Genomic DNA, 22,634 nt, shown 5'->3' on the forward strand with positions numbered 1-22,634 from the left:
TTGCTTTTGGTGTTTTAGACATGAAGTCCTTGCCCACGCCTATGTCCTGAATGGTATTGCCTAGGTTTTCTTGTAGGATTTTAATGGTTTTAGGTCTAACATTTAAGTCTTTAATCCATCTTGAATTAATTTTTGTATAAGGTGTAAGGAAGGGATCCAGTTTCAGCTTTCTACATATGGCTAGCCAGTTTTCCCAGCACCATTTATTAAATAGGGAATCCTTTCCCCATTTCTTATTTTTGTCAGGTTTGTCAAAGATCAGATAGTTGTAGATATGTGGCATCATTTCTGAGGGCTCTGTTCTGTTCCATTGATCTATGTCTCTGTTGTGGTACCAGTACCATGCTGTTTTGGTTACTGTAGCCTTGTAGTATAGTTTGAAGTCAGGTAGCATGATGCCTCCAGCTTTGTTCTTTTAGCTTAGGATTGACTTGGCGATGCAAGCTCTTTTTTGGTTCCATATGAACTTTAAAGTAGTTTTTTCCAATTCTGTGAAGAAAGTCATTGGTAGCTTGATGGGGATGGCATTGAATCTATAAATTACCTTGGACAGTATGGCCATTTTCACAATATTGATTCTTCCAACCCATGAGCATGGAATGTTCTTCCATTTGTTTGTATCCTCTTTTATTTCATTGAGCAGTGGTTTGTAGTTCTCCTTGAAGAGGTCCTTCACATCCCTTGTAAGTTGGATTCCTAGGTATTTTATTCTCTTTGAAGCAATTGTGAATGGGAGTTCACTCATGATTTGGCTCTCTGTTTGTCTGTGATTGGTGTACAAGAATGCTTGTGATGGGAGGGGGGAGGGACAGCATTAGGAGATATACCTAATGCTAAATGATGAGTTAATGGGTGCAGGAAATCACCATGGCACATGGATACATATGTAACAGACCTGCACATTGTGCACATGTACCCTAAAACCTAAAGTATAATAATAAAAAAAAAAGAAAGAAAAATGTATGAAAAAAAAAGAATGCTTGTGATTTTTGTACATTGATTTTGTATCCTGAGACTTTGCTGAAGTTGCTAATTAGCTTAAGGAGATTTTGGGCTGAGACAATGGAGTTTTCTAGATATACAATCATGTCATCTGCAAACAGGGACAATTTGACTTCCTCTTTTCCTAATTGAATACCCTTTATTTCCTTCTCCTGCCTGATTGCCCTAGCCAGAACTTCAGCACTATGTTGAATAGGAGTGGTGAGAGAGGACATCCCTGTCTTGTGCCAGTTTTCAAAGGGAATGCTTCCAGTTTTTGCCCATTCAGTATGATATTGGCTGTGGGTTTGTCATAGATAGCTCTTATTAGTTTGAGATACGTCCCATCAATACCTAATTTATTGAGAGTTTTTAGCATGAAGGGTTGTTGAATTTTGTCAAAGGCCTTTTCTGCATCTATTCAGATAATCATGTGGTTTTTGTCTTTGGTTCTGTTTATATGCTGGATTACATTTATTGATTTGCGTATGTTGAACCAGCCTTGCATCCCAGGGATGAAGCCCACTTGATCATGGTGTATAAGCTTTTTGATGTGCTGCTGGATTCGGTTTGCCAGTATTTTATTGAGGATTTTTGCATCAATGTTCATCAAGGATATTGGTCTGAAGTTCTCTTTTTTGGTTACGTCTCTGCCAGGCTTTGGTATCAGGACGATGCTGGCTTCATAAAATGTGTTAGGGAGGATTCCCTCTTTTTCTATCGATTGGAATAGTTTCAGAAGGAATGGTACCAGTTCCTCCTTGTACCTCTGGTAGAATTCGGCTGTGAATCCATCAGGTCCTGGACTCTTTTTGGTTGATAAGCTATTGATTATTGCCACAATTTCAGAGCCTGTTATTGGTCTATTCAGAGATTCAACTTCTTCCTGGTTTAGTCTTGGGAGGGTGTATTTGTCAAGGAATTTATCCATTTCTTCTAGATTTTCTAGTTTATTTGCATAGAGGTGTTTGTAATATTCTCTGATGGTAGATTGTATTTCTGTGGGATCGGTGGTGATATCCCCTTTTTCATTTTTTATTGCATCTATTTGATTCTTCTGTCTTTTCTTCTTTATTAGTCTTGCTAGCAGTCTATCAATTTTGTTGATCTTTTCAAAAAACCAGCTCCTGGATTCATTAATTTTTTGAAGGGCTTTTTGTGTCTCTATTTCCTTCAGTTCTGCTCTTATTTTAGTTATTTCTATCCTTCTGCTAGCTTTTGAATGTGTTTGCTCCTGCTTTTCTAGTTCTTTTAATTGTGATGTTAGGGTGTCAATTTTGGATCTTTCCTGCTTTCTCTTGTGGGCATTTAGTGCTATAAATTTCCCTCTACACACTGCTTTGAACGTGTCCCAGAGATTCTGGTATGTTGTGTCTTTGTTCTCGTTGGTTTCAAAGAACATCTTTATTTCTGCCTTCATTTCATTATGTACCCAATAGTCATTCAGGAGCAGGTTGTTCAGTTTCCATGTAGTTGAGCAGTTTTGAGTGAGTTTCTTGATCCTGGGTTCTAGTTTGATTGCACTGTGGCCTGAGAGACAGTTTGTTATAATTTCTGTTCTTTTACATTTGCTGAGGAGAGCTTTACTTCCAACTATGTGGTCAATTTTGGAATAGGTGTGGTGTGGTGCTGAAAAAAATGTATATTCTGTTGATTTGGGGTGGAGAGTTCTGTAGATGTCTATTAGGTCCACTTTGTGCAGAGCTGAGTTCAATTCCTGGATATCCTTGTTAACTTTCTGTCTCGTTGATCTGTCTAATGTTGACAGTGGGGTGTTAAAATCTCCCATTATTATTGTGTGGGAGTTTAAATCCCTTTGTAGGTCACTCAGGACTTGCTTTATGAATCTGGGTGCTCCTGTGTTGGGTGCATATATATTTAGAATAGTTAGCTCTTCTTGTTGAATTGATCCCTTTACCATTATGTAATGGCCTTCTTTGTCTCTTTTGATCTTTGTTGGTTTAAAGTCTATTTTATCAGAGACTAGGATTGCAACCCCTGCCTTTTTTTGTTTTCCATTTGCTTAATAGATCTTCCTCCATCCCTTTATTTTGGGCCTATGTGTGTCTCTGCACGTGAGATGGGTTTCCTGAATACAGCACACTGATGGGTCCTGACTCCTTATCCAGTTTGCCAGTCTGCGTCTTTTAATTGGAGCATTTAGCCCATTTACATTTAAAGTTAATATTGTTATGTGTGAATCTGATCCTGTCATTATGATGTTAGTTGGTTATTTTGCTCGTTAGTTGATGCAGTTTCTTCCTAGCCTCGATGGTCTTTACAATTTGGCATGTTTTTGCAGTGGCTGTTACCGGTTGTTCCTTTCCATGTTTAGTGCTTCCTTCAGGAGCTCTTTTAGGGCAGGCCTGGTGGTGACAAAATCACTCAGCGTTTGCTTGTGTGTAAAGTATTTTATTTCTCCTTCACTTATGAAGCTTAGTTTGGCTGGATATGAAATTCTGGGTTGAAAATTCTTTTCTTTAAGAATGTTGAATATCGGCCCCCACTCTCTTCTGGCTTGTAGAGTTTCTGCCAAGAGATCAGCTGTTAGTCTGATGGGCTTCCCTTTCTGGGTAACCCGACCTTTCTCTCTGGCTGCCCTTAACATTTTTTCCTTCATTTCAACTTTGGTGAATCTGACAATTATGTGTCTTGGAGTTGCTCTTCTCGAGGAGTATCTTTGTGGCGTTCTCTGTATTTCCTGAATCTGAATGTTGGCCTGCCTTGCTAAATTGGGGAAGTTCTCCTGGATAATATCTTGCAGAGTGTTTTCCAACTTGGTTCCATTCTCCCCGTCATTTTCAGGTACACCAATCAGACTTAGGTTTGGTCTTTTCACATAGTCCCAAATTTCTTGGAGGCTTTGTTCGTTTCTTTTTATTCTTTTTTCTCTAAACTTCCCCTCTCACTTCATTTCATTCATTTCATCTTCCATCAGCGATACCCTTTCTTCCAGTTGATTGCATTGGCTACCAAGGCTTCTGCAATCTTCACGTAGTTCTCGATACTTGGCTTTCAGCTCCATTAGCTCCTTTAAGCCCTTCTCTCCATTGGTTATTCTAGTTATCCATTCGTCTAATTTTTTTTCAAAGTTTTTAACTTCTTTGCTATTGTTTTGAATTTCCTCCCATAGCTCGGAGTAGTTTGATCGTCTGAAGCCTTCTTCTCTCAACTCGTCAAAGTCATTCTCCATCCAGCTTTGTTCCATTGCTGGTGAGGAACTGCGTTCCTTTGGAGGAGGAGAGGTGCTCTGCTTTTTAGAGTTTCCAGTTTTTCTGCTCTGTTTTTTCCCCATCTTTGTGGTTTTATCTACTTTTGGTCTTTGATGATGGTGATGTACAGATGGGTTTTTGGTGTGGATGTCCTTTCTGTTTGTTAGTTTTCCTTCTACCAGACAGGACCCTCAGCTGCAGGTCTGTTGGAGTTTACTAGAGGTCCACTCCAGACCCTGTTTGGCTGGGTGTCAGCAGTGGTGGCTGCAGAACAGTGGATTTTCGTGAGACCACAAATTCAGCTGTCTGATAGTTCCTCTGGAAGTTTTGTCTCAGAGGAGTACCCGGCCGAGTGAGGTGTCAGTCTGTCCCTACTGGGGGGTGCCTCCCAGTTAGGCTGCGCAGGGGTCAGGGACCCACTTTAGGAGGCAGTCTGTCCGTTCTCAGATCTCCAGCTGCGTGCTGGGAGAACCACTACTCTCTTCAAAGCTGTCAGTCAGACAGGGACATTTAAGTCTGCGGAGGTTCCTGCTGAATTTTTGTTTGTCTGTGCCCTGCCCCCAGAGGTGGAGCCTACAGAGGCAGGCAGGCCTCCTTGAGCTGTGGTGGGCTCCACCCAGTTCGAGCTTCCTGGCTGCTTCATTTACCTAAGCAAGCCTGGGCAATGGCGGGCGCCCCTCCCCCAGCCTCGCTGCCGCCTTGCAGTTTGATCTCAGACTGCTGTGCTAGCAATCAGCGAGACTCTGTGGGCATAGGACCCTCTGAGCCAGGTGCGGGACACAATCTCCTGGTGTGCCGTTTTCCAGGCCCGTTGGAAAAGCACAGTATTAGGGTGGGACTGACCCGATTTTCCAGGTGCCGTCTGTTACCCCTTTCTTTGACTAGGAAAGGGAACTCCCTGACCCCTTGTGCTTCCCGGGTGAGGCAATGCCTCGCCCTGCTTCGGCTCACGCACAGTGCGCTGCACCAACTGTCCTGTACCCACTGTTTGGCACTCCCTAGTGAGATGAACCCGGTACCTCAAACAGAAATGCAGAAATAACCGGTCTTCTGTGTCGCTCAGGCTGGGAGCTGCAGACCGGAGCTGTTCCTATTCGGCCATCTTGGCTCCACCACTGTCCTTGGACTATTTTCATTACTTCCAAGGGTATAAGAATTAAACATTTCTTCCTACTGATTCTTAATAATTCTGTTTATTAAGTGCACAGACTCTAGAGATTACCTGGGTTTGAATCTTGGCTCTGCCGCTTACTAGCTGTGTGATCTTGGGAAACTTATTAGGCCCCTATGTGTTCAGTTTCCTCAACTGTAAAATAAGAATAATAATAATATTTACACCTCTTAGTGTTCATATAAACATTAAATAAAAACACATTTACAGTGCCTCATCTTACCACTCTTCTATATCCTACCATTTGGAAAATCCACTCTTCTATATCCTACCATCTGGAAAATGGCTATCCTACCAATTGGAAAATACTACCGTTTGGAAAAGGCTCCATCTGATAAAAACAGCAGAAGTATCTACAATACTTACCATGTTCCAGGCACTAGTCCAAATACTGTTGTGTACATCAACTCATGGCACCATCGCAGCAACTTTCTAAGGTGGGTGCTAGTGTCATCCCTGTTATACAGAAGCAAAAACAGCCCTAGAGCAATCAAGTCCTATAGGTACAGCCCTGCAGCCACTAAGGGGAGAAGTTAGGACCCAAATCCAGATTTGTCTGACTCCAGGGCCTTTTAGGAGCCACTGGGACTGGTTGACTTTCTAGGAATAATAAAAGGGTCTTGTAAGGATGAAAAGAATCACAGGCCACCACCTTCACTTGCCCAGAAAGTCACTCTGTTTTCAAAGGCCTGATTCTGAAGGCTTTTCGTGTTATGGTGGACTGTGCTCAGAAGACACACTCATTTCTTTACAACAGGCCCCGTATGTGAAGGGCATGTGTCTCTCTTCCAAGCCCCAGGATGACTTTGGAAGGCCCCCACCTCAACCTAGGAGGGCCAGTAAGAAGCAAACCATGATGCCTTCCCCCCAGGGAACAATGGTCGTTTGCCTGACATCTTGATTCTGTGGTTTTGTTTCTTCTAGGGAAGTCTGTTAGAACTGCTGTGCTGATCAAGGGGATGCTCTGTCTTTGAAGAAAGAAGAGATGGTCCCTCCCCAGCCATGGGCCACCCTTGCCAGTGACTCCAAGTGGAACTACTTAGCTCGCGTGTGCCTGGAGGGTGCGGGAAGCCCAGTACTCTCAGACGCACCTCCGAGAGGACCGGTGGGAATTGTTCATAGTGCCAAAGTCCTACTACTGCGTTTTCAATGGGTCCTTGTACATAGTTTGCTCCTCTGCCCTAGCCCTCACCTCTTGCTATACTGGAACCGATTTATACAATGTGGGAATTTTGTTACCTTTTTAATCAAGGGCAACTTCCTTTTCCAGCACTACCATTGTAAGGTTTTTTTCAGGAGGGAGGGCTAACCACCTTGCTTTTCTCTTTTCTCTTTTTCTTTTTTTTATTTTTGTTTTATTAATTTGGGGAAAGGGGTATTAGTATTAGTTCCATGATATCTACTGGATTTTAAGTAGGGAGACTTTATTTTTAAAGGTAGATTGAAATTTGGGAGATTTCTCGGCAGGAAGGGCTGAAATCCAGGCCCCCGTCTCAACTTGGATAGAGGTGACAGATGGCAGATCTTCCAAATCAAATTCCTTTCCAGTTCTTCCCCTGGCTGCCTTTTTGGGGGTCCCTGGCTTAGTCCCACACAAGGCTTTCTGAACTGCCAAGAGGGGATCTGGCTTCTCAACTGCTTGGCCTCTTGGGCCAGGCTGTGCCCAGCCAGCCCTGGGAGAACTGGGTAGCAGGTGGCTGACTTCTTTAAGCACCTTTCTAAATACCAGCAGAAGAGGCTCCCGCCTCTGTTAGCATGATCAGTACTATTGTGACATTAAAACAACAACAGTAAGATCTTCCTATCTGGAGGGTACACAGGTGAATGGCTTTGGTTTTCATTTCTCTTCTTCACTGCCTTTTCTAGGTGTGGTATTTGACAAGATTTTAGCTCAAAGCCTCACCATGAATTGATTTTTTTTTGTTTGTGTGTGTTTGGGGACAATTTTAGATATCTGAGTGCACTTTTCTTCAGTTAGTCCTAACTTTTAAAAGAAGGAAAACCAAGAGACATATCTGGTGTACATGTTGCAATATGAATTCTGGTTGCAATCCCTCCCCCTCCCACACTGCCCCCATTTGAGTACACTGCACAAGTCAAACGCTAGGAAGTTTGAATGAAACCAATTTTTCTAACTTGTTGCTCATTTGTTGTAACTCAATAAAGCAAAGACTAAACATTTTTATAATCTTTTCCTCTACTTCGCCTTCTTTATTGTCGTCTGGCTCCCGAGGGCTTGGTGTAAGGGTTCTGACTTGGATACCTCCCATTTCAAATTCATTTTCCATCTTGGAGGGATCTGACATTGCAAACTGGACTTTAAAAATGAGATGTAGGCCCGGCGTGGTGGCTCATGCTGTAATCCCAGCACTTTGGGAGGCCAAGGCGGGTGGATCACCTGAGGTCAGGAGTTCGAGACCAGCCTGGCCAACATAGTGAAACCACATTTCTACTAAAAATACAAAGATTAGCTGGATGTGGTGGTGTGCACCTGTAGTCCCAGCTACTCAGGAGGCTGGAGAATCGCTTGAACCCAGGAGGCGGAGGTTGCAGGGGGCCAAGATGGCACCACTGCACTCCAGCCTGGGCAGCAAGAGCGAAACTTTGTCCCCTCCCTCCCCCCCGAAGAAAAAACGGATGTAAGTGTTGTTGTAGGAATCTTCAGCAGATCTCTTTGACACAGAGAAGGAAGTTATACGCCCTTCCTTCTCCCAGGTCTCACAAATACATTCATAAAATAGTCAAGAGAAGAGCTTCAGAGTGGGAATGAGAAGCCCCTCTGTGCACAGGCTTGCCCTTGGATGACCTGAGCTAAGTCACTCCCCCTCCCTGGGCTGCTGGCACGTGGTAGCTAGGACACTGCCATTTCTCTGAGAAGGTAGCTTTTAAGTATCTCTGCCCTGGTGAGGTTTAACGAGTCCCTCACTCTTCACACCTGACACTCGTCTAGACCAGTGGTTCTCAAACATGAGTAGGCACCAGCGTCACCTGGAAGGTTGGTTAGACTGTCTGATCGGCATGTCTGGGGTGGGAACTGAGAATGCGCATTGCTAACAAGTTCCTCACCTTGGGAACCTCTGGTCTAGATGCTTCATTTTTACGGGAACTTACAGACTTTTGGCCAGTTTATCTAAACTTAGCATGTGTTTATTCTACAGATAAGGGGAAAGACCCACTTCCCAAAATACAGGAAACACTGAAAAATTCAAGATTCAAAAGGGCCTGGCCTTCTCTGGGGGATTCCCTCAGTCCCCCATCCTGTGGGCTCCCATGACACCCTCTCTGCACATAGCCCTCACCACACAGCTCTAGGATTCATTTGGTCAGCTTGTCAATTCCCCCAAGCTGAGAGCAGGGGCCATAGATTTTCCATAACTTTACACCTCTCCAAAATCCCCCTAATTCTCTTTACCACTCAGCAAAGTTGAATGTAGACAGCGATTCAAAAATAAAATTAGGCCAGGTACAGTGGCTCACAAATGTAATCCCGGCACTTTGGGAGGCCAAGGCAGGCGGATCACTTGAGGCCAGGAGTTCAAGACCAGCCTGGCCAACATGGTGAAACCCGTCTCTACTAAAAATACAAAAATTAGTTGGGTGTGGTGGTATGTACCTGTAATCCCAGCTACTCGGGCTGAGGCACAAGAATTGCTTGAACCCAGGAGGCAGAGGTTGCAGTGACCCAAGATCACTCCACTGCACTTCAGCCTGGGCAACAGACTCCATCTCAAAAATAAATAAATAAAAGTAAAAATCATAGCTTCTTTTTTATTGAGCACTTATTATGGGTTGAGCTTTGCGCTGAGTGCCTTACATACATTTTCTTATTTTATCTTTACAACCCTGTGAGATAGGTGCCCCCATTTTGCAAATGAGGAAACTGAGGCTTAGTGAGGTTTTGTAACAAGCCCAAGATCATGCAGATACTAAGCGGTTGTCATGGGAGCCTACTGATTTTGCCTATTATGTGTCCCTTACCTGCTGCTTCTGGTAAAAAGCAGCCTCTTTTCTATGGGAACTGCCCTCCCCACTGCATGAGGCTGTGCTGTGACTATTGACAGACCTGCTCAAGCACGTGATCCAAGCCCAGCCAATCATAGTTCCCGTCCCCTGGCCCTAGTGATGGCATGTGGACCAAGCAGGGCCAACTGAGCCTCTTCTTGAGAGATGGCTGTAAAGAGAAAAAAAGCTCATTCTTTCTGCTTGGGTAGCTAAATTCAGAAGATGTGGGCCAGGCCAGGCATGGTGGCTCAAGCCTGTAATCCCAACACTTTGGGAGGCTGAGACGGGTGGATCACGAGGTCAGGAGATCAAGACCATCCTGGCTAACATGGTGAAACCCCGTCTCTACTAAAAAATACAAAAACAAAATTAGCCAGGCGGGGTGGCGGGCACCTGTAGTCCCAGCTGCTCAGGAGGCTGAGGCGGGAGAATGGTGTGAACACGGGAGGTGGAGCTTGCAGTGAGCCGAGATCGCGCCACTGCACTCCAACCTGGGCAACAGAGCGAGACTCCATCTCAAAAAAAAAAGAAACGTGGGCGTGGGGCTGACTGCAGCTATTTTCTCTGCCATGGAGAGGATGTCTCTCTACAAAACATAAAAACAGCGAGAAAAGCAAATATTTGCTAGTATTACAGTTGTTGGAATATGGTATAGTAGATAAGTTGCTTGAACAAGAAACACCAAAATGCAGTGTTTGAAACAAGATAGAAGTTTATTTCTGTCTCAGGCAACAGTCCAGGGTGGGCCATGAGGCAGTACTCCACAGAGCCATTCAGGGACCCAGGGTGCCAAGCAGCCCTGCTGTCCTCAGCAGGCACCTTCCATCTCTAGATCAGAGCTGACTGCTTCAATTCCTCATCCACGTGGCCAAAATTCCACTTCTACATTCCAGCTCTTGAGAAACAGGAGAGCAAGAAACTTCAGTTTCAAGGTCATGAAACAGAAACTGGTCACTTCGGTTCCTATCCTATTGGCCAAAACCTAGACGTGGTGACACCTCAATGGAAAGAAAGTTGGGGATGTAGGCTCTGGATAGGTGGCCAAGAACCAACAGAGAAGGGGCTCTGTATCTGAAAGGAAGAAGGGGAGAGTGGATATCAAGGATAGAGAAATCTCAGGTCAAGTTTACCTCCACCCTCCCCAGTTACATGAGCCCAGAATGAACTATTTATGTTTTCAGCTGGTTTACTAGTGTTTTGGGAACTTAAAACCAAAAATCATGACCAATATAGTCTTGAAGCCTCAGTCTCCCTGACTGGTGCTCCCAGGGGCTGCAGGGGCTGAATCACAGAGGGGAGGGTCCTGGAGTAGATAGAATGGAAGGACTGGCAGATGAGTGCAAGATCACATCTAAAGAGGGCTTATTTGGAGTGTCAGACCCACTAGATGAGAAATGGGAGACAAAGAAAGAGGTCTTGGGCAAAGGGCCACAAGTCCACATTGAGTCAAAAGGATGATAACAGGTGAGTTTCAGCCTTCTGCCATGAGTGAAGTGGGCCCAGGTATGTCTTTATTCCTCTTGAGTTCCAGTGACATCAAGAAGCAGAAGGTAAGGTGACTAAGTTTACAGGCTCAAGTCATGCTGCCTGAGGTCAAATCTCAGCTCTGCCACTTACTAGCTGTATGACCTTGGGCAAGTCACTTATTCGCTCTGTGTCTCAGTTCACTCACCTGTAAAATGAGATAATTATTGTGTCTATTCATATCCTGGCAGATACCATGAGTCAGTATAGGAAAAGCATTTAGAACAGTTCCTCATATCTATTAAATTCTCAGGGTTGCCATTGTTATTCCTGGGTGTATAATGCATGGATGGATTGACCCAAATTAAAATTATAGGGATTGGACAGACTCCCTCCCCCTTTTTATGAATATCAGCATCTAGCACAGTTGTGTTGTTGGAGAATTCTTGTCCTTGACTAGAAGCCTTGCAATCCTGCAGCAGCCATTGACTGTGAGCTCCAGTTGCCTTGGAGATACCTTCCAACAATATCTATCCTCAGACCTCCCTCACCGCTTCCTCATTCTTTCTCAGTCCCCTGCACTCCTCCAGTCTGTGGCATAGGCAGGATGCAAGGATGCCTTCTCCCTAATGAACTCTGCTCAGTCCCTCCCGAAGCTCACACTCCAGATGCCACACTCCACCTGGTCCATTCTAAGAGCAACTGATCTCTCTGTTATGATCTCTGCTCAAGTGTCACCTGCCCTCCATGACCCCCTGTCTGCAGAGGTAGGACTAGGGTGAGTCAAGGAACACACTTAAGGGTGCAAAATTTAAGGCAGAAAGGTCATGCAGGTGACAAACCCTGCACTTGCAGAAGCCTGAAAGTGGGTGCCTGCCAAGATTTCTCATCCTAGGTGCCTTGTGTGCCTCACTCTAGCCCTGACCCTGCCTACCCATCATGCTTTTCTCTAACCATGCTTCATTATCTTCCATCTTGCTTTTCACAACATGTCATCATGTATCTGTTTGTTTTTTGCCTTCTTCATCCCACTATATTGCAAGCTCCATGAGAGTAAGGACTGTATCTATCTTGTTTCCTCACTGTATCCCCTGTGCCTAGCACTGCATCTGGCACAAAGTAGATGCTCCATAAATATTTGTTAATGGATGGATGGGTGAATGGATGGATAATGGATGGGTAGATGATGGATAGATTATGAATAGACGGATGATGGATGGATGGATGAAGACTGCCAGCTCTGCAGTCAAACAGCCTGAGTTTGAATCACAGCTCTACTGCTGACCAATTAGGTGATCTTGTGGGAGTTACTTAGCTTTTGTTGGAGCCCTGGTTCCTCATCTGAGACCTGGAGATGATTATACTCACGTAATAGGTTTGGTGTGAGGTTTAACTGAGTGCATGGGAGCAAAATACTCAACACACAGTAAGAGCTCTACAAATGTCCATTCCCCTCCCACCGCTCTAAGCAGGGAGTGGCATCAACCCAAGCAGTGTGATACCTGTGCCTTTCCATCCCTGGATAAGAAGTTCGTGTGAGAAGGGCTGCCAGGAGGAAGTTGAATCCAAGTCTAGGAAATGATATTCTAGACATGTGCTTCTGGCATTGGAGACTTTGCCATATGTAGCCAACGCTGTCTTTAGCAACCCTCTACCCCCAAACTCTTCCTTAACGCGCAAACATTCCAAAGTTCCAAACTGCACTTTTCTTTAAAAAAAGTTAAAAGTGGCTGTGGCTAACTCGTCCCCCAGTTCCTGCCTGCACTGCCTTCCCTGCCTGTGCCCCCAGCACCTGGACCTTCCCCAGACCTCATCACCCACATACTGTCTTGTCCTCCCTCCCATTAATGAACATTTCCAACACTCTCTCCCTTGACAGGTGGCTCCCTTCCCCTCCTGCCATTTACCACCCTTGCGCTTAAGCTTGCCACTCCAAGGCAATTTAAACAAATCTTTCAGGCAAGATAGTATGAGATGCTATCAAATGCTTGAAGGACCCAAAGAGAAAGCCTTGATAATTGGTGGGGATGAAAATACAATGGGAATGTGGGTGTGTTCTTTTAAACACCCAGCAAAATATGTCAAGATATCTTCCTCCACTGGAAATTATTAAAGAGTGGCAGAAACTAGGAAAGAGGTTCTTAGGGGGAATAGAGGGGCAGGATTCTTGGTGAGGTGGAAGAGAGTGGTGGGGTGGAGCGACCATCTGCTGCTTCTGTCTGCCCTGTACCTCTTGCACTCCTTCTCTTCCTTGAAGATGTACTCCTATCTCCCTCCACTCATCTCATTCTTGGGGCTTCCCATCATGGTGACCCACTCTCCCATCTACAGCAGTGACCCATGGCACTCTAGTACCCTGTTCAGGGACAGGTACAGCACCATGCATAAGACCTAAACAGCACCAAGTCAGATACTTGGAGGAAGAGCTTCCTTTCCCATTTAGATGGTAAGTGTGATCACGTTAGCTTGGAACTACCAGTGGCCAAAGCCCCTGCCAGGGAGAGGAAGCCAGTCCTTAAGTAGAGAGAATGGGGCCAAAAACTCAAGAAAAGAGGCAAGGGAGCAATAAAGGATGGAGCAAGGGATGATGATGGTGGTGGTGATGACGGCAGTGGTGATGACAATGTTGATAATCATGTGAATCCCTGGAGCCTGCCATTCTAAGGCCAACTCCTTGTCTTTCCAGTTTCATAAAAACCAACATATTTTCCTTTTTAGCTTAAGCTTCAAATCTTTTGAGTTGGGTTTCTGTCACCAGAAACTCAAAGAGTTCTGGTGGGTTAATGAAATTATGAGATAAAAATGAAAGGAAAGACAGCAATTGTAAATAGCCGTGTTGGCTAGTGGCTTCAATATTGGATGGTGCGGTTCTTAGTCCTTGCTATTCAAATGTGCTCCTGAATCAGCAGCATAGGTATCACCGGGAGCTTGTTAGAAATGCAGTATCTCTGGCCCGTACGCCAGACCTGTTGAATCAGATTCTGTAATTTGACAGGATCCCCAGATGATTCGTATGTTCAGTAAAGTTGAAGAAACCCAGCTCTGAAGACACTAAATGGCTCCTCCCCAACCTTCTCCAGCACACTGAGGGATGGGTGGCAAGTCTAATAATACATCACTGGCCTGTCTGCAGAGGGTAGACCCCAGGGCCTGGGAACAGGGAGGCAGAGGAAGAACAGGGCAGAAAGAGCATGGTCCACCGGCTGATGACACACTTGTCCTTCTAGGCCACCTGGTGCACAGCCACTCCCAGCCAACAGTGCTTGGAAAGGATAGCTCTCACTGGCCTGTCACAATGCAACCCAGAGAGAACCAGGAATGATGTCAGCTCCCTCCTACTAATCCCTGAAAGCTCCTGTCTCCAACATCTCACAGCTGGACATATGTATAAAGCACAGCAGAAAAATTATCATTGCCCTGGGCAGGGGAAGGGGGTTGATTGATAAAAATGAATAAAAAATACTTCATGAGCACATCCCATGACATGATGCAAGTTGAGTATCCTGTAGAGTGTAGGAGGCATCCTGATCTTGACTTTGAAGAACTTAAAATCAGAGGGAGACCAAAATGTTCACCAGTAATTCTGAAACCCTCATCCATAACAAGCCCCCAAAGCACTACAGACTGCCTTAATCTGGATCCTTGCAGGAAAGAAACTGAACACTTACAATGGGTCAACTGGGAGTGGTTTATTAAAAAGGATTTTTATAAAGGTGTGAACAGGGTTTAGAAAAACTAACAAGGGAAGATGCAGAAAGGCTGGCTTGAAGGGGCAAGGGATGGACAAAAGATGGCAAATGCACACTAAGCTTGCCGTCATACCCCACTCCACACCTACAGCAGATATTAATGATCAATCAAAGTACCTTCACCTGCTGGACTTGGTCAGGTCTTCATGACACTTAACACAATACTCCACCACAAATCTATTAACCTTGGAACATGAGAAGAAATATGTGATGGATGCCATTGGTTGCCCAACTAATATCTATCCCCCTATCCTTCCTTGCCAACAGAACCAAGATATTCCTCAGGCAGTGTCTTCATCTACTTGTGCTGCTATAAAGCAATAGTTGAGGCTAGGTAATTTATAAAGAAAAGAGGTTTACTTGGCTCATGGTTCTGTAGACTGTACAAGAAACGTGGTGCTAGCATTTGCTTGGCTTCTGTGGCGGTCTCAGGTTGCTTCCACTCACGGTAAAAAGTGAAGGGGAGCTGACTGTGCAGAGATCACATGAAGAGGGAGGAAGTGAAGTGGGAAGGGATGTCAGGCTCTTTAACCAGCTCTCAAAGGAACTAATAGAGCAAGAACTCACCACAGGGATAGCACCAAGCCATTAATGGCGAGTCCACCTCCATGACCAAAACATCTCCCATTAGGCCCCACCTCCAACATTAGGGATCATATTTAAACACGAGATTTGGAGAGGTCAAACAAACCAAACTATAGCAGGCAGTAACATACCCATGCCCAGGTGAGAAACTCAATTTCCCAGCTTCCCTTGCAGCTAGGTGTAGTTAATGAGAAATCACCAGAAGGCCACTGAATAGTTGGTGCTACTCTCCTTCTTTACATTTTCTTGTCTTGTATACATTTGGTGATCTTGAGACTGAGTCCTTTTTGACTTCAGAGTCCATGAACAAGTGCTGCAGCTTCCTGTTTCCAAATTTCTTGATATGTGAGAAAAGTAAACCCCTATTTGTTTAACCCATCACTCAATGAATTTGTTTAACACATGCAATCAAATGCACTCATAATTAACACAAATCTATGTGCCATCCCTGGGCTAGATAGATATAAATCCTTTTACTCATACATGCATTCATTTATCCCTATACTAACTACCATTGTAAGATAAGTCAGGCATAATACATTCCCTACACAAGGAAATTTGATCTATGTTTGAGGGATGAGTTTGACAAGTGGATAAATCAGAGGAAGGCACAAGAAGTATAAATAAAGGTATATACAATTTCAGAATTTTAAATAATAGGAATCCAACATGCAGTCTATAATGTGTAACAAAAGAAGAAACCATCAATTTTGAGCAACCAGTTGTGAAAAACAATCAAGTCACCCTGATTCAAATCTGGTAAGAAAAAACAGAAGTGCTTATCTACTTGGAAAGAACCTGAAAAATAGCCAAAGAATTATGCTATGAGTTTTTATGATGGGAAATCACAAAGTGATTTGAGATTTCTCTTTTTTTTGTTTGTTTTTCTTTTGTTTTGTTTAGTTTTTTTTGAGATGGAGTCTCACTCTGTTGCCCAGTGGCATGTTCTCGGCTCACTGCAACCTCCACCTCCCAGGTTCAAGCGATTCTCCTGTCTCAGCCTCCTGAGTAGCTGAGACTACAGGCACACACCACCACGCCTGGCTAATTTTTTTGTATTTTTAGTAGAGATGGGGCTTCACCATGTTGACCAGGCTGGTCTCAAACTCCTGACCTCAAGTGATCTGCCCTCCTTGACCTCCCAAAGTGCTGGGATTACAGGCGTGAGCCACCGTGCTCGGTCTGAGATTTCTCAAAATAGGTAAAATATCATTAAAAAAAAAAGATGTAAACTGAAAAAACATATATTTGAGGTTCTTTAACTTGGACTTTGCTTCCCATAGCTAAGTTTGTGTCACAAACCTTAGAATCGGATTCTTCTCTCCAAATTTATTCTCCAGCTCCTCCTTACTCAACATCTCCTTCTTACTGGTCTGCTCATTTATCAATGAACATCGCTTAGGTTGATGCGGTTTCTCTTCTTAGAATGCTCATGCCTTTACCTTTTCTTGCCTAAATTTTACCTAATTCTTCCAGTTCTACCAGACCAAATAAAAGTAAATATGGGGTGACGGAGAAACTAGATTTAAGAAAGACATACATATTCCAACTGGCTCTCAGGGAACTCTGTTCCTCTGAATTCCTGGAGTAATTACCACTAATAGGATTTATTTAGTTCTAATCATATATGGGTTTAGTTGTTTAATCTTCTCTCTGTGTGAGGATCCTCCTGGTCAGAAGGTGTGCTGAATGTCAGTTTTCATCTATCCAGCATCCCTTCCCTCTCTTTTTTAGTAGCAATACACATACCCCTCCCCATTGGAGAAGTCTTCTAAGGCCCTGTTCTTTCCCTATTTCAACTAAACACTGCTGATGTGGCAATTATGATTATCTGTGTGTCTGTCCACCATATAAGCCAAGGACCAGGTCTTTATCTTTATACGCTAACATTTAAAGCAAGCATACATTCAATCATGTGTTGTATACATACATCTGTACCAGCAATACTAGGAGTTTAATTAGACTAGGGAATGATAGTGAAGTAGAAGTCACTGGGGCTGCTGGCAAAAGAAATAATTCTTCAAAGTTTTGGTTAATAAAGAGCTTCAGAGTGTGGGATATGAGAAAACCCAGCAAGAATCCAAAAAGCATGAAGACATGCCATGGATTAAACATGGAAGCCTGTTGAGTGTCCTTTCAGAAAGATGAGGGAAAAAATAAATTCTCTTTTAATCAGGTTTTGGCTTATTTGGACTGTGCCTCTATAACTGCTTCTAGGACTGGATCACGGGGGTCACAGCTCCAGTAGTGCTACACGAGCAAGTCATTGCAGTAAATGTGAAATGCAACTGGAAAACCAGCTGAAAACATATCCTGCTATCAATAGGATACACCTCATTACCCATTTCCATGGCCCATAATCATCCCCACTTTTGCCCATACTGTCATCTGTCCAGTAGAAATTCTTCTGAGGCCTGGAGTAGTCAGAAACACAGTTAAACAGTAGAGGACATGTGACTTTCCATCATCCCATGAACTATCCATGGCAAGGCCACCCCAGGATTCATGGGCTCTGAATTCTGGCCTCTGTTTTACCACTCATGGGTTCCATGACTCTGGACAAATCAGTCACTTCCCCTCATCGAGTCTCAGTTTCCTCATTTGAAAAATGAGAGGGTTTAGACCAGATGACCATGAACAGTTCGTTCTGACTCTGAAATTCTCTGGTGTAGGAGCCTGGACCAACACACCTCTGCAAAGTATCCAGGCTTCAGTTTCCTCCCTTTATCCTCAATCAAAGCCTTTGGGGGAGTTTTTAGGACAGCAGGGAGTTAAGTAAGCTTCTGGGCAATAGCACTAAATCTTTTGAGCAAAGATTGTCAGCAAGCCCCCCTGGGGAACTTTGAAGAATCACCTGTGTCCATAAACAGTGTTTAATTAGAAAGCAGTGTACAACAGAATGGAAAACTGAAAAGTAGGCTGTGGAGGAATATTTCTCCAAACCCAGAACATACCACTCTGTATCTCTCCTCAGACAAGCTACATCCACAATGGCATTTGTTTCAGCACACACACACACACACACACACACACACACACACACAGGCTTTGTTTGGGGTCATTTAGGTTTCCACCTGCTCTGGAAAGACAACTGCCCTTGCTCTGGGCCTGGACAGTCTTCTAGGCTCCCAGGACGCCATCTCCACCCAACAGAGGTGGGTGAACCTTCCAGGGTGAGCATGAGAACCAGGCTGAGAGCTGGGTTGGCCTTAGCAGGATAAATTTCTCTTCAAGGGATTTTTGAATCTATGTGTGTTCCAGAGGAAGTTTTACATGGTGCTTCTGCCCCCCTTGTGTGCCAGCTCATCAGCATATTGTGTAAGAATGGCTAGGGCTCCAGGAAGATGCACTCCCATGGAACATTAAAACTTTGATCCCCTGCCTTGGGAAACTGCACAATTTTACACATCAGAGGAACAAAGTTTGGACTTCAGCACTCTTCAAGACTGGATTCAGGAATCTGCCCAAAGACACATATCTAGTAAGTGTCAGAGCCAGGATTGAAACACAGATTTCTCTGAAACCAAAGCCCATACATTTAACCACAATATTCTAGCCACTCATCAAGTAGTTGTCATGGCTCAGAACTAATTACAACATTGGTAACAGCACAGGGGAGCACGTACATTCAAAATGGGCCGACATATTGGCATATGTGCCCCGGGTGTTATATCCCCCGAGGATTTCTTCAAACACTTCCAGGCCAGGAGAGTGGATAGTATCTTCCTTTGTAGGAGTCTTTCTTTCATGTCTGTGGTCATGGAAGGCTGAGTAGGAATGGGAGGCATGGGCTGGAGACAGCCTTTCAAGGAGCCTTGAAGAGGAATAAAAACAGACTTTAAACAACGCGGGTATCAAATGACTTTAAAGATCAACTCCGGTTTACTCCTAAGAATGAAGGACCAGGAGACTAAACGAATTTGAAATCCACTTCATGACTTGTAAAACTTTGCTTTATTTGATTGCTTAATCCAACTGCCTCTCTAAACCAATTTTTCTATTTCTTCTCCTCATCCCTTGAAGAAAGTTGAAAAAGGTGATGGAATGCCCAGTCTCTGTCTCTGGCAGAATTCTCACACACTGTTTTATAATTATTCATCCATGTGACTATAAGGTAAAGATCTTAACTTATTTATATTTATATCTTCAACATCTAACACATCATAAGGCTCTTGATAAATATTAGGGGTGGGAAAGAAGGAAATTATTGACTGGAAGGATATAAATAAAACAAGGATTTATATAACTTGCATAAAATTAGCAACCAAGAGTAGTACATAAATTTAAGATTTTTCTTATATAAGAACCAAGAGTAATATGTAGTCTTGACTGGATCCTGGTTTGAACAGAACAATTGTAATTGTAAAAGACATTTAGAGGCCGGGTACAGTGGCTCACGCCTGTAATCCCAGCACTTTGAGAGGCCAAGGCGGGCAGATAGCCTGAGGTCAGGAGTTCAAGACCAGCCTGGCCAACATGGTGAATCCTCGTCTCTACTAAAAATACAAAAATTTAGCCAGGCATGGTGGCGCGCGCCTGTAGTCCCAGTTATTCAGAAGGCTGAGGCAGGAGAATGGCTTGAACCTGGGAAGTGGAGGTTGCAGTGAGCTGAGATCGCACCACTGCACTCCAGCCTGGGCGACAGAGAGAGACTGCATCTCAAAAAAAAAAAAAAAAAAAAAAAAGACAGTTGGACATTTGGAGGTCAATGGAGAAATTTGAATACAGATGAATCTTAGACAATATTAGGAAATTATTTTGAACTATTAGGTATGTTGATGGCACTGGAGTTGTGTAGGAAAATGTCCTCATTGATCCATAATGAAGGGATGAAACGTCATGAGAAATATACAATTTACCTTTAAATATTTAAAATATTTCAGAAAAATGATGGAAGATTAGTAATGGTTAAATCTAGGTAATGAGTATACAGGTGTTTCTTACAGTATTCTCTGCTATTCTGTACACCTGAAAAATTTTCATAATACAAAATTCCGATAAAGCAGTTTTCTAACATAAACAGTGCAATTATCAAATTCAGGAAATTATCGTTGCTGCAATTATCTTATGTACAGCCTATATTCCAGTTTTGCCAATTGTCTAGTACTGCCTTTATGCTAACTTTTTATTTCCAGGATCCAATTCTGAGTCACGTTTTGCATTTACTCGTCATGTTTCTCTGCTCTCTTCCAGTCTGAAACAGTCTCTTGGCCTATCTTTGTTTTTCATGGCCCTGACATTTTTAAAGAATAAGGCTCACTGTTTTGTAGAATGTCCCTTAATTTGCATTTATCTGGTTGTATCCTCAGGATTTGGTTCCCAAATACTACTGGACTTTTGCAGGAGTACTACATGTAGTGACCTTCTCTCTTTTTTTTTGAGACAATTTCACTCTTGTTGCCCAGGCTGGAGTGCAGTGGCACAATCTCAGCTCACTGCAACCTCTTCCTCCTGGGTTCAAGCCATTGTCCTGCCTCATTCTCCTGAGTAGCTGGGATAACAGGCGCCCGCCACCATGTTGGCTAATTTTTGTATTTTTAGTAGAGATGGGGTCTCACCATGTCAGCCAGGCTGGTTTTGAACTCCTGACCTCAGGTGATCCACCCACCTCAGCCTCCCAAAGTGCTGGGATTACAGGCATGAGCCACCACACCCAGCCTGTTGTGACCTTCTCAGTGCAACACATCAGGAGGTACCACATGTCAGTTTGTCCTATTATTGATGATGTTGATCTTGGCTATTTGGTGGAAGTGGTTTCTGTCATATTTCTCCAATGTAAAGACACCTCTTTTTCTCCTCTGTAAATGATCAGTCATCTGTGGGAGAAGCTTTGAGACTGTATAAACATCCTGTTCCCCAACATTTCACCCAATGGTTTTGGCAACCACTGATGATGCTTGCCTGAATCATTAGTACTTCGATGGCTGCAGAACAGTGATTTTCTAGCTTGATCTTTCCTTCTACATATATTGGTTGGAAATGGGCCTTCCAAAGTGTTTGGGAATAAGATTTAACGAGCCTAAAATGTTTGGAGATGGTGGGATTGCCTGGTTGGATGTGAAGATGGATAACATCTTCATATCAATAGATATGAAGATTATTTTTTACAAAAACGGCATCCTGCCATGCTCACTGTCTTATAACCTGTTCCTTTCGTTTAATGAGACCTTTCCATTGTATAAAGAGGCCATGATTTGTTTAACCAATCCCTTACAGGCAGACACACAGGTCTTTTTCCATTTTCTTGCTACTATAATCTTTATTTATTCTTCTTTTCCCATTGATCTGATTGTTTCCTTAGGATAAATTTGAGAGATAAATTTGGCTTCCAAGATCAAAGCCAAACCAGAAGGATTCAAGGCCTGCTTGAGTCATAGGCAGCAGTGTTGGACAGCCTGTTGTTTTTCCTTATCCATGCCTTATTCCTGCAGCCAGAATAAAGCTTGTTAGGAGACTGCCTCCCTGCCTGACTGAGCTGACTGTGTACCAAGCGTGAAAGCCAGGTTTCAACTAATGACTCACACCAATTATTGCCAACCAAAATGATGTAAGACTCCAGGTAGGCACATTGACATTTTCTAGACATGAAAGTTAGAGCCCACGTGGACCAATATCCTGTCTCCAAGAAGCCAGAAAGAAAAAAAAAATATGAAGAATGGAAGGATTTAGAAGCCACTTCACCTAGGGATAGGGAAGGAGATGGCCTGGAGATGCTGCACATGGTTAGACAGAGCTATGGGGTAATACAAACACAAATTTTGAAGCCAGGTGATTCAAATCCTGTAATTTGGGGCAAGTGACTTAACCTCTTTGAGCCTTGGTTTTCTCGAGTGTAAAATGGGAAGATAATGCCTACATCATAGAGTTTTGAACTGGATAACAAGTATAACGTGGCCGGAAGCGGTGGCTCACGCCTGTAATCCCAACACTTTGGGAAGCCAAGGTGAGTGGATCACCTGAGGTCAGGAGTTCAAGACCAGCCTGGCCAACATGGTGAAACCCCATCTCTACTAAAAATACAAAAATTAGCCAGGCATGGTGGCGGGTGCCTGTAATCCCAGCTACTCGGGAGGCTGAGGCAGGAGAATCGCTTGAACTTGGGAGGTGGAGGTTGTAGTGAGCCAAGATGGTGCCACTGCACTCCAGCCTGAATGAAGAGTGAGACTCCGTCTAAATATATATATATATATATTTTATATATTTTATTTATATATTTTATATATATTATATATACGTATATAAAACGCACTGATATAGTGCTGAGCAGTTAAGAGTCCCAAGAGGAAATGTTATTCACCACAGGTGACTCGACTGAAGAGACTCCATTACAGGGACATCTTAGACGGTGTGGTAGAGTTAAGAGAACAGGCAAGGGGTGCAGAGGCACCCAGAGACTAATGACAGTAGGAAGCCATTGTCACCTCTAGGGCTGAAGGAACGAGCAGAGGGAAGATGTTATCAGAACCCAGA

At 43.7% G+C, this 22,634-nt stretch overlaps 1 protein-coding gene across 5 annotated transcripts in view; it reads left to right on the plus strand.

Annotated features, from left to right (window-relative positions):
* The window catches only part of ZHX2 (zinc fingers and homeoboxes 2), a 281,264-nt gene that overhangs the window by 194,976 nt on the left and 63,654 nt on the right, over positions 1–22,634 (plus strand). For 3 of the 5 annotated variants that reach the window (XM_030795408.1, XM_003256165.3, XM_030795409.1), the window contains one exon: positions 6,289–7,552. The exons of 1 other annotated variant lie outside the window; for it this stretch is intronic. The gene's annotated coding sequence lies outside the window, so the exon portion shown is untranslated. Of the gene's footprint in view, positions 1–5,688; positions 5,802–6,288; positions 7,553–22,634 lie in introns of those variants that run through there. One more of the 5 variants, XR_004026241.1, reaches the window with a different exon arrangement.

The sequence above is a fragment of the Nomascus leucogenys genome, chromosome 16 (assembly GCF_006542625.1).
Source record: "Nomascus leucogenys isolate Asia chromosome 16, Asia_NLE_v1, whole genome shotgun sequence".
Taxonomy (NCBI): domain Eukaryota; kingdom Metazoa; phylum Chordata; class Mammalia; order Primates; family Hylobatidae; genus Nomascus; species Nomascus leucogenys.